At 43.8% G+C, this 14,293-nt stretch overlaps 1 protein-coding gene across 6 annotated transcripts in view; it reads right to left on the bottom strand.

Annotated features, from left to right (window-relative positions):
* The window catches only part of BLACAT1 (BLACAT1 overlapping LEMD1 locus), a 129,696-nt gene that overhangs the window by 67,558 nt on the left and 47,845 nt on the right, over positions 1-14,293 (bottom strand). Inside the window, exon 3 of one of the 6 annotated variants that reach the window (XM_053250534.1) lies at positions 3,667-3,801. The exons of the other annotated variants lie outside the window; for them this stretch is intronic. The gene's annotated coding sequence lies outside the window, so the exon portion shown is untranslated. The remainder of the gene's footprint in view (positions 1-3,666; positions 3,802-14,293) is intronic. 6 annotated transcript variants of the gene reach the window in all.

Raw genomic sequence — 14,293 nt, 5'->3', positions numbered from 1 at the left:
CCACATAGACTGTGCATCATTGCATTTCTTTCTGTGGGGAAAAGGTCATTTTCCTGGGGTAGTAGCAAGCACGAATTGTCCCCTCTGCTAAGCCAGGGCTACCCTGAATAGGAGACCTGTGAGCTCTGTAAGATATTCCCCTCAGGGGATGGGGCCACTCTGGGAAGAGCATCTGCTTGCATGCAGAAGGTTCAAGGTTCCCTCCCTGGCATCTCCAAGACAGGGCTGAAAGAGAGACTCCTGCCTTCAACCTTGGAGAAGTCGCTGCCAGTCTGTGTGGCCAATGCTGAGCTAGATGGACCAAAGGACTGACTCAGTATAAGGCAGTTTCCTATGTTCCAGTGAAGCAGTCACCACCTAGATAGCTTCATGTGGCCTCCATGCTCCTTGTTGTTGGTGTGTCTCTTCCCTCCCCCTTGGGAACAAAAATGTCATCACAGTTTAGCAAAACAACTTTTTCATGTCTTTCTCTCCAAGGGAAAGTTGCTCTGAGTACAGAATATGCAAGCCAGTGTGGTGCAGTGCTTGGACAAGGGAGACCTGAGTTCAAATCCCCATCCAGCCATGAAACTCATTGGGCAGCTCTGGTCCAATCACTTATCTCTCAGTCTAGCCTATCTCACAGGGTTCTTGCAAGGATAAACCTAACCATGTGCATTGCTCTGAGCTCCTTGGAGAAAAAGCAGGATATAAATGTAAAATTTCACCTCCCCAGAATAAAGCAGACCAAGAACAACTCACTTCAAGAATGCAAAGGCTATTTTCTGTTGCTGCCTGCCCTCAACGGAATGATCTGGATTTCAGATTCTACAGAGGAAACTTTTATTTGGAAAGAACTCTGGTTTGTCCTATATCTGCACTCCAGAAAATGCTGCTGAGTGCAAACAGAAACACAGGATTCCCTCGGTGAAGGAGAGGGAAAAGCTGGGGTGTGAGGGATGCAGCTTCCAGTTGCCCAAACCAGAAAGCTAACGAAGAGCTAAGCTTACATATCCCTGCCTAATCCCCAGTAATTTTGACTTGCAAGTAGAGAGTGAGGGAAAACGGCAAGTTGTAAATGACGCTTCAGTGATCATTCTAGACATGGCTGGGGAAGGCAGGGAGGAAAGAAGATTAGAGGAGAGGGATTAGAAACAAAAGGAGAAAAAAGTGAGAGTGGGGAAAGAGTGAGGCTGAGGACTTGAAATTGGTGCAATGGACATCTTGTCAGTTAGTCAGTATGCACATTATACCTGCCCTGTTTCCTTGAGGGCAAGGAATACTGATACTCATCTGCCACTCAGTGACGCCTTTGGTTTAACTTCACTTCACCTACAGTACTACAGCACCACCGCCACCTCCTCCCCCCACCTCTCTCTCTCTCACACACAGAGCAGGCCTTCACATCATGCTAAACAGGAGCAAGTCCAGGGGAGATAGTGGAAACATAGCAGCTCAATATATCAGACCCTGAGTCTTTTAATTTCAGCAATGGCTGGGGATGTCTGTGACCTCCATTCTTACATCACACACACTGAGAAGGAATATTTTTCATGAACTTACTATTAGATACTCTAGAGATTAAAAGGAAATGAAGGAGAATTTTCCTAGTAATGTCTGGTAATTTATCTTGCATGGACCGAACAAAGAAAAGAGCAGTAACCCTTGCATTGCTACTTCCAGTCCAGAATTCTCAGTCAGGGTGTACATATACATGCCTCATATTTCTTCCTTGCATGCCCAAGGGAATACCAGCAAATAGCCCAGGTTATGCCTAATTTGGGTAGAGGTAACAGGGAAGGAAGTGAAGAGCACTTGGGAAGTAAGGCAGAAGGTAACAACTCTGCTTTGTGCAAGATGGCATGAAAGATTGTGGGCTCTCCAGACAGCAATAAATTGCACAATGTTGAAATTCTTTCCATTTCTGAAATTCTGCACAAATCCAAAGTGCCATTTTACAGACCATACACACACTCCCATAGGCTTCTGCACACCTTCCTATCAGGATTCTACTCGCTGGCCGCACCCTGGTCAGAGATCTTATGCAATTTTTGCAGCGCCACCTGCCGACAAGCACTTGCATGCTGAGAAGAACCTGTCCCTTTTTCAATACTACTTCTGTAGTGACTGCCACAAAAGTAATATTGAAAAGGGAACACAGTTTCTTCTCAGAATGCAACCACTGGCTGCCAGACAGTACTGTGAAAACTGCCCAAGGTCTCCAATCTCCCATCAGCATGTGGCCAGAGAGTAAGATCCTAACAGGAAGGAGTACAGAAGCCAATGGGAGCAGGTGTATGGTCAGTAAGACAAGGCTTTGAGCTTACACAATGTATTGGCATTTGGATTTGGAAGAACCTTGTGTTACTCAACGTCAGTAACCACCAGTACTTTCTCTCAGCTCTTAGTCCTGTGTGCCATACTATCAGCTTCTCATTATCTGTGCCCTTCATTGACAACAGCTGAGTTACAGACCGTTTTCAAACCTGGGAAGATCTAGGCCAGACCTAAGAAAACCAACCTTTAGCCCAAACCAGAACACAGGACCTATCTTTACTTTTTTTGCCTTCTATGTCTGTGTTTCCCATTTCTCCCTCTTTTCTCTCTTCCCTCTTCTAAAAACCTCTAAACAAACAAACAAACAAACAAAAATGGTGGCTCTGCTGCAGGGACCTGATCCACCAATTGATGACCAACAATGTAATAAGAGATGTATGTGTTCATAGAACTTTGCTGGGCTCCAGTCTGGGAGCCCTACCCACACAAGATCAAATTATACCCTCAAGATTTGATAGGCAAAAATAGTCACATCTGAATTAACTTCAGTGAACAAGTTTACTACAATATTGATGCAATGGCCAAGTAAATGAGCTCCCTGTGTGCAGCTGGACTTGGAAGCATGGTTTACACAGGAATTCTGAAATGTTAATTTCAAAGTATAGCTTTCTTTTTAACCCATGACCCCATTTCCAATGTTATAAATGTGCACATTCTTATCAGCACATTACATCTTTCTCCAGAACACTACATTTTTCAAACTTTCGTAATTTAGTGCATGCTAGCAGTCCAAGATGCACTTCTTCAATAAAACAATACTGAGCCAGCCAAATTTGGCAGGCATGCACCTGTGTCAGCTCCAAATTCAGCACATATTGCAATGACAGGTTTCCAGATTAAGAGAACAATGTAGAATGGGTGACACCTATTTTGAGTCCAGACCCTTAACACAGTAATATATTAAGAAATAAGCCACAGGAGAAAGAGGGGACTCTGGGAAAGGGAACAGAAAAGCAGATTCCATTTTTAATTAGCTAGGTTTGGCGACTGGAAGCATGTAATGCCTTTGCAAAGCAATATATGTTCACTTTGACCAATAAATATTGGTTTTGATTAATCATCCTGGCCTGGAGTATAACAAAAGCTCAGCTGTGTGAAATATCAACATGGTACCTGTCATTGTGCCTCCCCTTCTTGGTATAATCTCATTCCTTTCAGAAAATTATAATGCCACGGCACTCCAACCAAATTGGGGCTTCCATGAGAAAAGTGGTGAGCTAGGATCTCCCACTGCAGACCGCTGTGACTCTGCCTGGTTAAGCTCTACCTTTCCCTCTCATGCCCTGCAGCTCACCTGTGGTGGGCTCAACATCGGCAATAATGGTAATTCGGGGACATCCCAATACTTACTGATTTCACACTCTAAGTAGGTGCTCCCTCATCTGGCAAGGATCAGGATTTCTCCCAAGCCAAGGGAAAGGTGGAGGGGGAAGTCTGGAGCTTGGGCTGTACTTAAGGGAGCAGTGCACAGTGAATCCACTGGGCCTGAATATAATAGAAAGTCAATAGTGAATGTCAGTCATATAAGCTGAAACTAAAAGAGTTGGTGGATATAACTGGAAGGTACTGGGCCTTGTTTGCTCTGCTATACAGAGGGGTGGGTAGCTGGTGGAAGCATCACCTGAAAATCTGGCTCCCAAAGCGACCACCTTAGGTCACCTCATGGATGGGCCAGCTCAGTTGACACAAGGACAGGCCAATCACTGCTGTGCAGATTTACTTCTGCTCAGACAGGAAAACAGACCTTCTTGAGGCCAATCGTGGGGAGACGGCTGTGTGTCAAAAATACAATGAGTGTGTGTCCACAGCTGGCTCACCACTGAAATTAGGCACATTTCTATGCAGCCATATGGGTATATGTGGTTAAAACAACACTTACAGTGTTTTAACAATGTTGTTTTGTTCCACTCAGTGCAACAAGTGGAAAGGTTGGTCTGTTATTCAATGTGCATTATCATTTTTAATGCTAACCAATTAAGAGGAATGATAAGAAAACTAAATATTCCGAAACATCTCTCTGAAGATTAAACTTTTGCGTGTTTGCACATTGTTTGAAAGGTAGATTGCCATCAAAATTAGAATATTGGATTAGTTGGTCTATGGATTGATATTATATTATATATATTATATGTATTATCATTATTTATGCATTTATTTATTTAATATATGTAGAACCCTAAGCCAACCTGAACTTAAACAAAAAAAAAAACAATCAAAAAGATTTCCGCCTTTTGATTATAAAATAAAACTGGTTAAACTCCCTGAGGCCAGATCCAGTCTAATATGACAATTCCAATATGAACTTCAGTGTTCTGTGCACATGTAGTACTAGCCCTGTTATTAATTGTTTTAAGTTTTCAGCAGGAAGCATAGGAAATTAAGGCAAAAGGAAGACAAGAATGCTGGCATGATCTTTGAGCTCAGTCTCCTGTGAAACTCCCTGAGGACACCAGCCGCCCGTTGACATTCCACCACTGGCAGTGGCTGGAGAATAATTAGCCAAGGCATCTGCTGGAACAAGTTGGATTAAAATGATACTAGATGGGTTTCATTTGCTCCATTTCACTTGATTTGAGCTTTTGCTACACCCCTCCCTTCCTTGTCTGCTCTCATTGCTGCTGTTTAACACCCACATGGCAATTCCCCCAGGAAATGGAAAGCCTCTCAATTTTCCTGTGTGCACACAGAGGAGAGGAAAGGCTTTATCTATTCTGTCATCATTCCCATAACCACAGCTGCCCAAGTGGGTGGGGAATAATGACAAGGATCCTGGCCGTGTGGGAAGGGACTAGAGGTAATTTAACAAGCCATTAAAGGTAAAGTGTGCCTTCAAGTCAATGTCGATTCCTGGTGCCCACAGAGCCCTGTGGTTTTTCTTTGGTAGAATACAGGAGGGGTTTACCGTTGCCTCCTCCCGTACAGTATGAAATGATGCCTTTCAGCATCTTCCTATATCGCTCCTGCCCAATATAGGTGTTTCCCATAGTCTGGGAAACATACCAGTGGGAATTCGAACCGGCAACCTCTGTCTTGCTGTTCAAGTATTTTCCCCGCTGCGCCATTAGGTGGCTAAGGCTGTGTTATATACCACTTTGGCAGAGAGTCCCTGACTAGGGTTGCCAGCTAGAGACTTCCATAAAGAACATGCAACTATTCGGGGGACTTTCTTTTCTTTTTTTTTTTTTTTTTGCATTATGAGGAATAGAGATTATTTTGGGGACCAAACAACTTTTTTTGCATTTGCTGTGGTATCCTAAGTAGATGAGGAGCAGCTGGAACATTTTGTTGGCTCTGAACACTTTGCTCTCATGAGCAGCTTCTCTTCCTCTTTCTCCTTCTCCAGCCGGCATCCTACTGCCCCTCCATCCAATGGGGAAGCCAGAGTGGAAGTTCTGCTTCAGTAGCAGGTTGCAGAGCCATTAGATGCAGGAACAGGGATAGGTGGGCGTGGGCCACAGATAGGTGCCGCTTGCTTCCTTCATATGGTAGCAGCAGGCTCAGACTGGCCCACAGGGCAACAGGGCATATTCCCAGTGAGCCCCATCCATGGGGCGCCCCGCGTCCCACTGCACTCAGCAGCAATGAATCCTCTCACCCTTAAGTACCCAATCTGCTCAAAACCGAGTGCCCTCCCCACATACATTCCACTGCCCTCTCAGTGCTCCCAGGCTGGCCCTGGGTAGCAGCAGTGAGAAGTTAGCAGTTAGCTAACTAACTTCACTCAGCAGTTACCCCTGCTGAGTAAAAAGGCACCTTTTGAAGTGGCATATCTTTTCTATTTATCATGGGGAGAGCAACTGGCCCTAATCAACCCCAGGAGAGCATCCCTTTAGAGGCTGATCAGGGGCGGAGCCACCATTGGGCCAACGGGTTCAAAGAACCCGGGCCGGTGGCCAATCAGGAGCCGCGAGAGCGGCCCCGACATGCTCCCCACGTCTGACGTCAGCTCACAGTGCTGAGCTGTATTTATTTGTATTTTATCCAATTTTTATCAAAATATGCCTAAATAATAGCAATAAACATATGCAAATTTTATGCAAAGTGGAGACTTTTTTGTGATAAGTGTCTTCTCAATGGCTACTAGTCTGGTGGCTATAGGCCACCTCTAGCCTGAGAGGCAAGATACCTCGAAATATCAGTTGCAAAGGAGCAACAACAAGAGAGAAGGCATGCCCTCACCTCTTGCCTATGGGCTTTGCAGAGGCATCTGGTGGGCCACTGTGTCTGAAAGGATGCTGGGCTAAAGAAGTCTCAGGCCTGATGCAGTATAGCTGTTTTTATGTCCTCTATTGCCACATTTTGGGTGATGGATATTGATTTATTTCACCATCAGAACCTGCCAATTCTATCCTTGACTCATGTTTATTCTGGGTCTATAAGCAGGGCTTGATTTAGAGGCACGTGACCCAGGCAACCACCTGAGGCACTGCCCTTGGGCAGTGCTGGGCAATTATTTTTAAAAGTAACCATTTCTGTAAGACTTGAAGGACCAAATCTGTTTTGATTTGCTTATATATCCCATGAACAACTACAAATTATCTATGCATCTCTTCAAAGAGATAAATCACACATGCAGATTGTGCATCAACGTCATAAAAGGGGCTACAAATACTATAGAAAAGAAAGTATTGAACACATGGAGGAGGCGCTAAAGACACTCATCTCACTCACCCTCCCACTAGGCACTGGGGACAAACTGCAGCATGAAAGAAGGCAACTTGTTCTTGCCTTCCAAAGGATATGTGCTTGTTTTTTAAAACAAAGAACATAATCTCAGAAGTGTTTTAACATGCTATTTTTAATTCAATAAGAAAGAAAAGATTTTCCTATGGAATACTGAAAACCGGGAACATTTCTTAATTATGCAGAGTGGGTTACAGCGGGGCACTGCTGAGAAGAGACGAGGAGGATTTTAGTCTATACACCAGTGGATGAAATTCTGTGTTACTGCCTCGGGAAGGGGAAGAGAGTGTAAATGTACTCATGTCTCCAAAGACCTTTGAAGTGGAAGACCCATGGGAAATGCAAAGTGCAGTTGTTATAGCAACTGATCTTGAAAGGTGTTGCCTCCCTGAAATTGAGGATTATCTACCTCCTTGCTTCAAAAGATTGAGTCTGTCCACTTTGCAGCCAGTAAAAAAAAATACATATTTCCCAAACACAGGAACAATTCACACAAACAAATTGGTAAATTGTGAAAGTGGGCTGAAGGCCAAATTAGATGGCTGCAGATCCATGATAGGATCTATTGTGCCTTTTTTAAAAAAGGGTAAATGCCTTTTAAAAACAAGGGGTGGAGATCTGATTAGGGCCACTGCACATTTTCCCATGGGGAAAAACAAAGAGGTATCCTTAGAGGAGAATCCACAAAGGTACATAAGTTTTGATAACTATAGACAGGAAAGCTTTTTAGCTTTTCAACTCAGACATATAAAGTTCAATCTTATAAGGGGTTGTTTTATATGTTACTTTAGCAAACAGAGCACATGACTATCTTAACCTTTTCTTTCTAAGAAGTTTCCTCCCTGAGGAAGAATCTTTCAACTAGAAAAAGAAAAACCTGGGAATCTACTGCATACTCTTGCTCTACACATGGTGCACTGTATGTACATAGACTGTATTTTTAACATTATGTCCACCACCCACCACCCCCATGTTCATGGACACCTGTGGATGCCAGAATTGGAGATGCATGTGGGGTAGACAAGGAGGAAGAGTGTGCCCCAACTAACTAAGCAAAGAGGCACCTTTTTAATGTGGTGATTCTCTTTATTTATTATTATTTATTTATTTGATTTGTATACTGCCCTTCCAAAATGACTCAGGGCGGTTTACAATTAAAACACACCACTAAACAGTAAAGAGCTAAAACAAATTAAAAAACAATATAACAATTAACAATTTAAAAAACATTTTAAACAACAATTAAACAATTACAGTGATTAAAAACCCAAAATCAGGTTTTGAATTTTAAAATAAACCAGAAATTAAACCCCCCACAATTTAGGAAGCTGAGAAAGCTTGGGTGAAAAGAAGGGTTTTCAGGTGTTTTCAGGTGTTTTTTGAAAATTGCCAGAGATGGGGAGGATCGCATCCCAGCAGAGAGCATATTCCACAATCTCGAGGCAGCAACCGAGAAGGCCCTCTGAGAAAGTCTCTGTGTCGCCACCAAACGAGTTGGCGGTAACTGGAGACGGACCTCCTCAGATGACCTCAATGGGCGGTGGGGCTCATAACGAAGAAGACGCTCTCTTAGGTACCCAGGGCCTAAGCCATTTAGGGCTTTGTAAGTTATAACTAGCACTTTGCATTTTGTCCGGAAACCTATTGGCAGCCAGTGTAACTCCATCAGTAATATGGTCTCTCCGAGATGACCCAGAGACCAACCTGGCTGCCGCATTCTGAACCAACTGAAGTTTCAGGACTACGTACAAAGGCAGCCCCACGTAGAGCGCATTACAGAAGTCAAATCTGGAGGTTACCAGAAGATGTACCACAGTTTTGAGGTAATTGATCTCGCGAAACGGGCACAGCTGGCGTATCAGCCGGAGCTGATAGAAAGCACCCCTGGTCACCGTCTCAACCTGAGAAACAGGAAAGGTGTGAATCCAGAAGTACTCCCAGACTGCAAACCTGTTTCTTTTGGGGAAGTGTGACCCCATCTAGAATAGGCAGATCAAAATTGTCTCTAGAGTTTTGACCCGGCATAATAAGTACCTCTGTCTCATCTGGATTCAGCTTCAGTTTATTCTCCCTCATCCAGCCCATTACTGCTTCCAGACAGGCATTTAGGGAGGATATGCCAGCTCCTGAAGAAGTTGACATGGAGAAGTAGATCTGGGTGTCATCAGCATACTGGTAACACCCAGCTCCAAATCCCTGATGATCTCTCCCAGCGGTTTCATGTAAATGTTAAAAAGCATTGGAGAAAGTATGGAGCCTTGAGAGACACCATACTTAAGCTCAGATTTTGAAGAGCAACAGTCTCCAATTGACACCATCTGGAGAGGAGAGCTGGTCTTGTGGTAGCAAGCATGACTTGTCCCCATAGCTAAGCAGGGTCTGCCCTGGTTGCATATGAATGGGAGACTTGATGTGTGAGCACTGCAAGATATTCTCCTCAGGGGATGGAGCCGCTCTGGGAAGAGCAGAAGGTTTCAAGTTCCCTCCCTGGCTTCTCCAAGATAGGGCTGAGAGAGATTCCTGCCTGCAACCTTGGAGAAGCCGCTGCCAGTCTGTGAAGAAAATACTGAGCTAGATAGACCAGTGGTCTGACTCAGTATATGGCAGTTTCCTATGTTCCTATGTTCCTATGAATCTATCCGAGAGGTAGGAGCGGAACCACTGTAAAGCAGTGCCTCCCACCCCAACACCCTCAGACATTCCAGAAGGATACTATGGTCAATAGTATTGAAAGCTGCCAAGAGATCCAAAAGGACCAACAGAGTTACACTTCCTCTGTCAATTGCTAATTGGAGATCATCCATCAAGCCGACCAAGGCAGTCTCCACCTCATAGCCCACCCGAAAACCAGTTTGAAATGGGTCTAGATAATCAGTTTCCTCCAAGATCGCCTGGAGCTGAGAGGCCACCACCCTCTTGATTACCTTGCCCAGCCATGGGAGGTTGGAAACAGGCCTATAATTGCTCAACTCTGAGGGATCTAATGCAGGCTTCTTTAAAAGAGGTCTAATGATTGCTTCCTTTATTTAGCAGGGGGAGAGCAGCTGGCCGTATCCACCTCCAGCGCAGTACCTCCAGTGACTGTTGCTGGTGTCTATCTTATATTTCTTTTTAGACTGTGAGCCCCTTGGGGACAGGGATCCATTTTATTTATTTATTATTTATCTATGTAAACCACTTTGAACACTTTTGTTTAAAAGCAGTATATAAATATTTGTTGTTGATGATAATGATTGACAGAGCCGGATTAACCTTGTAGCAAAAGTAGCATATAGCAATAGCAATAGCACTTACATTTATATACCGCTCTATAGCTGGAAGCTCTCTAAGCGGTTTACAATGATTTTAGCATATTGCCCCCCAACATTCTGGGTACTCATTTTACCGACCTCAGAAGGATGGAAGGCTGAGTCAACCTTGAGCCCCTGGTCAGGATCGAACTTGCAACCTTCTGGTTACAGGGCGGCAGTTTTACCACTGCGCCACCAGGGGCTCACATTTGCTACGGGCCCCACATTTTTGAGGGCCCCACACTAAATGTTTGCAAGCTGTCTGGCGAAATCGGCATCTCACCGTATTCTCATAATCTGGCAATGCTGTTGTTTACATGTCGGGGGAGCTGCATGCTGCATGGTACGTGTTGTGGGTTCTGCGTGTGTGCAGGCGTGTGTTGCTGTGTTGTGTGCAGGTGTGGTGTCCTTTGTGCTATCTCCCACACTCCCAATCCACTGTGGCGTGTGCTATTATGCCGCTGGAGAGTGCGCCACCACGATGAGCCTGCGACAAGGGATGTGCGACTCCAGAGCTGGAGCATCCCTCCACCCCGACCGCAAGTGACCATGTAGCACAAAGGATCTTTGCCTGATGGCTCCTCCTCTTCCCGGATCCTCTCAGGGCTCTCATCTGGAGCATGTGTGCGGTTTATGTTTTGATATTTATGTGCATTTTTAAAATTTATAACATATGCTACAGACCCCACACTAGCTTAATCCGGCCCTGAATCAGGGGGAAGTATTGTCCAATCTGACCCACTATGCAAGAAAGAAACAATAAGAAAATATTTAAAATGGTCTTTCTTCTAGCAATGTTTATTTAATGGTAAGATAGCTAACACTCCTTCTTAAAATGGCCCCTCCATTGGGTTTTTGACAACATGAACATTTATTTACATTTAACCAATCAACCCATTCACAGACAGAGGATCAATCCAGTAAACATTATTATCAGATGACAGGCCTAGAACAGGATTTTTTAAAAGGGGGGAAGAAATGCTTTAAGAAGCTGCGTAGAAAATGAAATTTATTGAAAAGGGTGCACAAGAAGGCATATGCCAAAACACACTGGGCATGCTGGGTCCCCACCCACACCCCCTCTGCATTTTTGAAGTCTTGTTCCCTGCTTTGCTTGTCCATGTTTCTGGTGCTGCCCTCTTTTCCTTGAATGTCCTAGAACTGGCCCATAGTGGTATACGCTCTGCTGTAAGTCTAAGTGAGTGATGACATTTATACCACCAAAGATGTGTAAGAAGAGCTAGGTTACACCTGCTGCCAAACCTGAGCAAGGGAAAGTCTTGCCTCACTAACCTTTTGGAATTCTTTGAGAGTGTCAACGGGCATGTGGATAAAGGTAATCTGGTTGACATAGTATACTTGGACTTCCAAAAAGCTTTTGATAAAGTTCCCCACCAAAGGCTCTTGAGTAAACTTAGCAGTCATGGAATAAGGGGACAGGTTCATGTGTGGATCGGTAACTGGTTGAAGGACAGGAAACAGAAAGTAGGAATAAATGGACAGTTTTCACAATGGAGGGAAGGAAGCAGTGGGGTTCCCCAGGGCTCTGTACTGGGACCAGTGCACTTTAATTTGTTCATATAGAAGTTGGGGTGACTAGCAAAGTAGCCAAATTTACAGATGACATTAAACTATTTAGGGTAGTGAAATCCACAATGGATTGTGAGGAACTCCAGAAATATCTCTCCAAACCGGGGGACTGGGCGACAAAATGGCAAATGCAGTTCAGTGTAAGCAAGTGTAAGGTGATGCACATTGGGGCAAAAACACCAGCTTCACATATGTGCTGATGGGATCTGAGCTGTCAGTGACTGACCAGGAGAGAGATCTTAGGGTCGTGGTGGACAGCTCATTCAAAGTGTCATCTCAGTGTGCGCAGCTGTGAAAAAAGCTAATTCCATGCTAGGAATCATTAGGAGGGGGATTGAAAATAAAACTGCTAATATTTATTTATTATTTATTTATTCGATTTCTATACTGCCCTTCCAAAAATGGCTCAGGGCGGTTTACAGAGAGAAATAACAAATAAATAAGATAAATAAAATGGATCCCTGTCCCCAAAGGGCTCACAATCTAACAAGCAACATGAGATAGACACCAGCAACAGTCACTGGAAGTACTGTGCTGGGGGTGGATAGGGCCAGTTACTCTCCCCTTGCTAAATAAAGAGAATCACCATGGTAAAAGGTGCCTCTTTGCCAAGCTAGCAGGGGATCTTATATTATAATGCCCTTATACAAAGGGCATACTATATATATATATATATATATATATATATATATATATATATATATATATATAATATTATACAAATATTATAATGCCCTTATACAAATCTATGGTGCGGCCACATCTAGAGTACTGCGTACAGCTTTGGTCATCATATCTTAAGAAAGATATTGTAGAACTGGAAAAAGTGCAGAAGAGAGCAACCAAAATGATCAGGGGCCTGGAGCACCTTCCTTATGAGGCAAGGCTACAACACCTGGGGCTCTTTACCGTGGAAAAGAGGTGACTAAGGGGAGACATGATTGAAGTGTATAAAATTATGCCTGGAGTGGAGAGGGTAGACAGAGAGAAATATTTCTCTCTCTCTCACAACACTAGAACCAGGGGTTACCCCATGAAACTGAAAGTTGGGAAATTTACGATGGACAAGCGGAAGTACTTTTTCATACAGCGCATAATTAATCTATGGAATTCCTTGCCATGGGATGTTTTGATGGCCACCAGCTTGGATGGTTTTAAAAGGGGTTTAGACAGGTCTGAGGAAAAGGCCTTCCAAAAATGAGGAGCCTTTTCTCATTCTAGCATTCACATCATCTTTCTAAATCAGGGTCTGCAAGAGCAGCATCAGCAGGTTTATACACAGACGGATGACAGACAAGATGGGAAAACACAGCGATAGATGAATGAACTCATGTAGGATTAAGAAAGGACAATGACTGCTTGGTTCTGCAAAACCACCAAGAAAGATCAGCACTGCTGGTGAGGCAAAGTTAGGACTGACAAGGTATATCTATACTAAGACTGTATATATGCTGTATATCAGTTTAAGTGTCATGGCTTTCTCCCAAAGAATCCTGGGAATTGTAGTCTGTGTATGTTGACTATGCTCAGCGAGAGATCCCTAGCAAACACTTCCTTCAGAACAGGGCCTTTTTAAGACTCTGAGAAGCTCAGGGGTAGAATGTTCATTTGAGCCTCCCCTCCACCTTTTCTCAGGCTGACATACTGAGCAATGTCACACATGTGGTGGAACGTAACATTTGTCACAAATTGCACAAGAGCGCTGTTTTGCAAGCACAAAAATGGCAAAATCAGCATTTCATGAGTGTGGTCATATTATATAATGGCAGCACTGTTACACAACTCCATTTGTGCAATTCTGTGCTTGCACAACTGCGCAAATGTTGCATCCTATTTCATGTGTAAAATTGCACAATATGTCCACACTGCATCTTGTGTCAATGCAATTACCCAAAATATAACACCATGGTTATAGTTTAACAGATCACTTTTACTGGCTTGAATGAAAAGAATCTATCTGATCATTTCAAATATGACTACTACTATGATGATGAAGAATATTTATATATCGCTTTTCAACAAAAGTTCCCAAAGTGATGTACATAGAGAAATAAAAATAATTAAAGATGGATCCGTGTAAGACCGTCTCAGAACATACTGGTAAAGGGGAATCTGGTAAGGATTCCCCTTTGCCAATAAAGCAGAGGGCCAGGGGGTTTAATTAAACAGAGTTGGGGCGGGAGGGAAGTCAAAATTTACCTTGTTGCTGTCGCCAGTGGTAGTTTCATCATCAGCTGCATGGGTGGTCAGGGTGGTGGTGGGGGCTCTCCCCCACCCCAGCTGGAGTGGCCAGGCCCAGTTTAGGTACATTTTTGGCTTCTGCATGTGCCTGGTAGAAAAAAATGGCCACCACACCTGCGCAGAGGTTTTGATTTTGCCACCTGAGAATTGTTCCTCCTCCTGCCCAAATCCGA

Source organism: Hemicordylus capensis, chromosome 4 (genome assembly GCF_027244095.1).
Source record: "Hemicordylus capensis ecotype Gifberg chromosome 4, rHemCap1.1.pri, whole genome shotgun sequence".
NCBI classification, from domain to species: Eukaryota; Metazoa; Chordata; class Lepidosauria; order Squamata; family Cordylidae; genus Hemicordylus; species Hemicordylus capensis.
The sequence above is the reverse complement of the archived record's forward strand: the minus strand, read 5'-3'. Positions and strand labels throughout refer to the sequence as shown.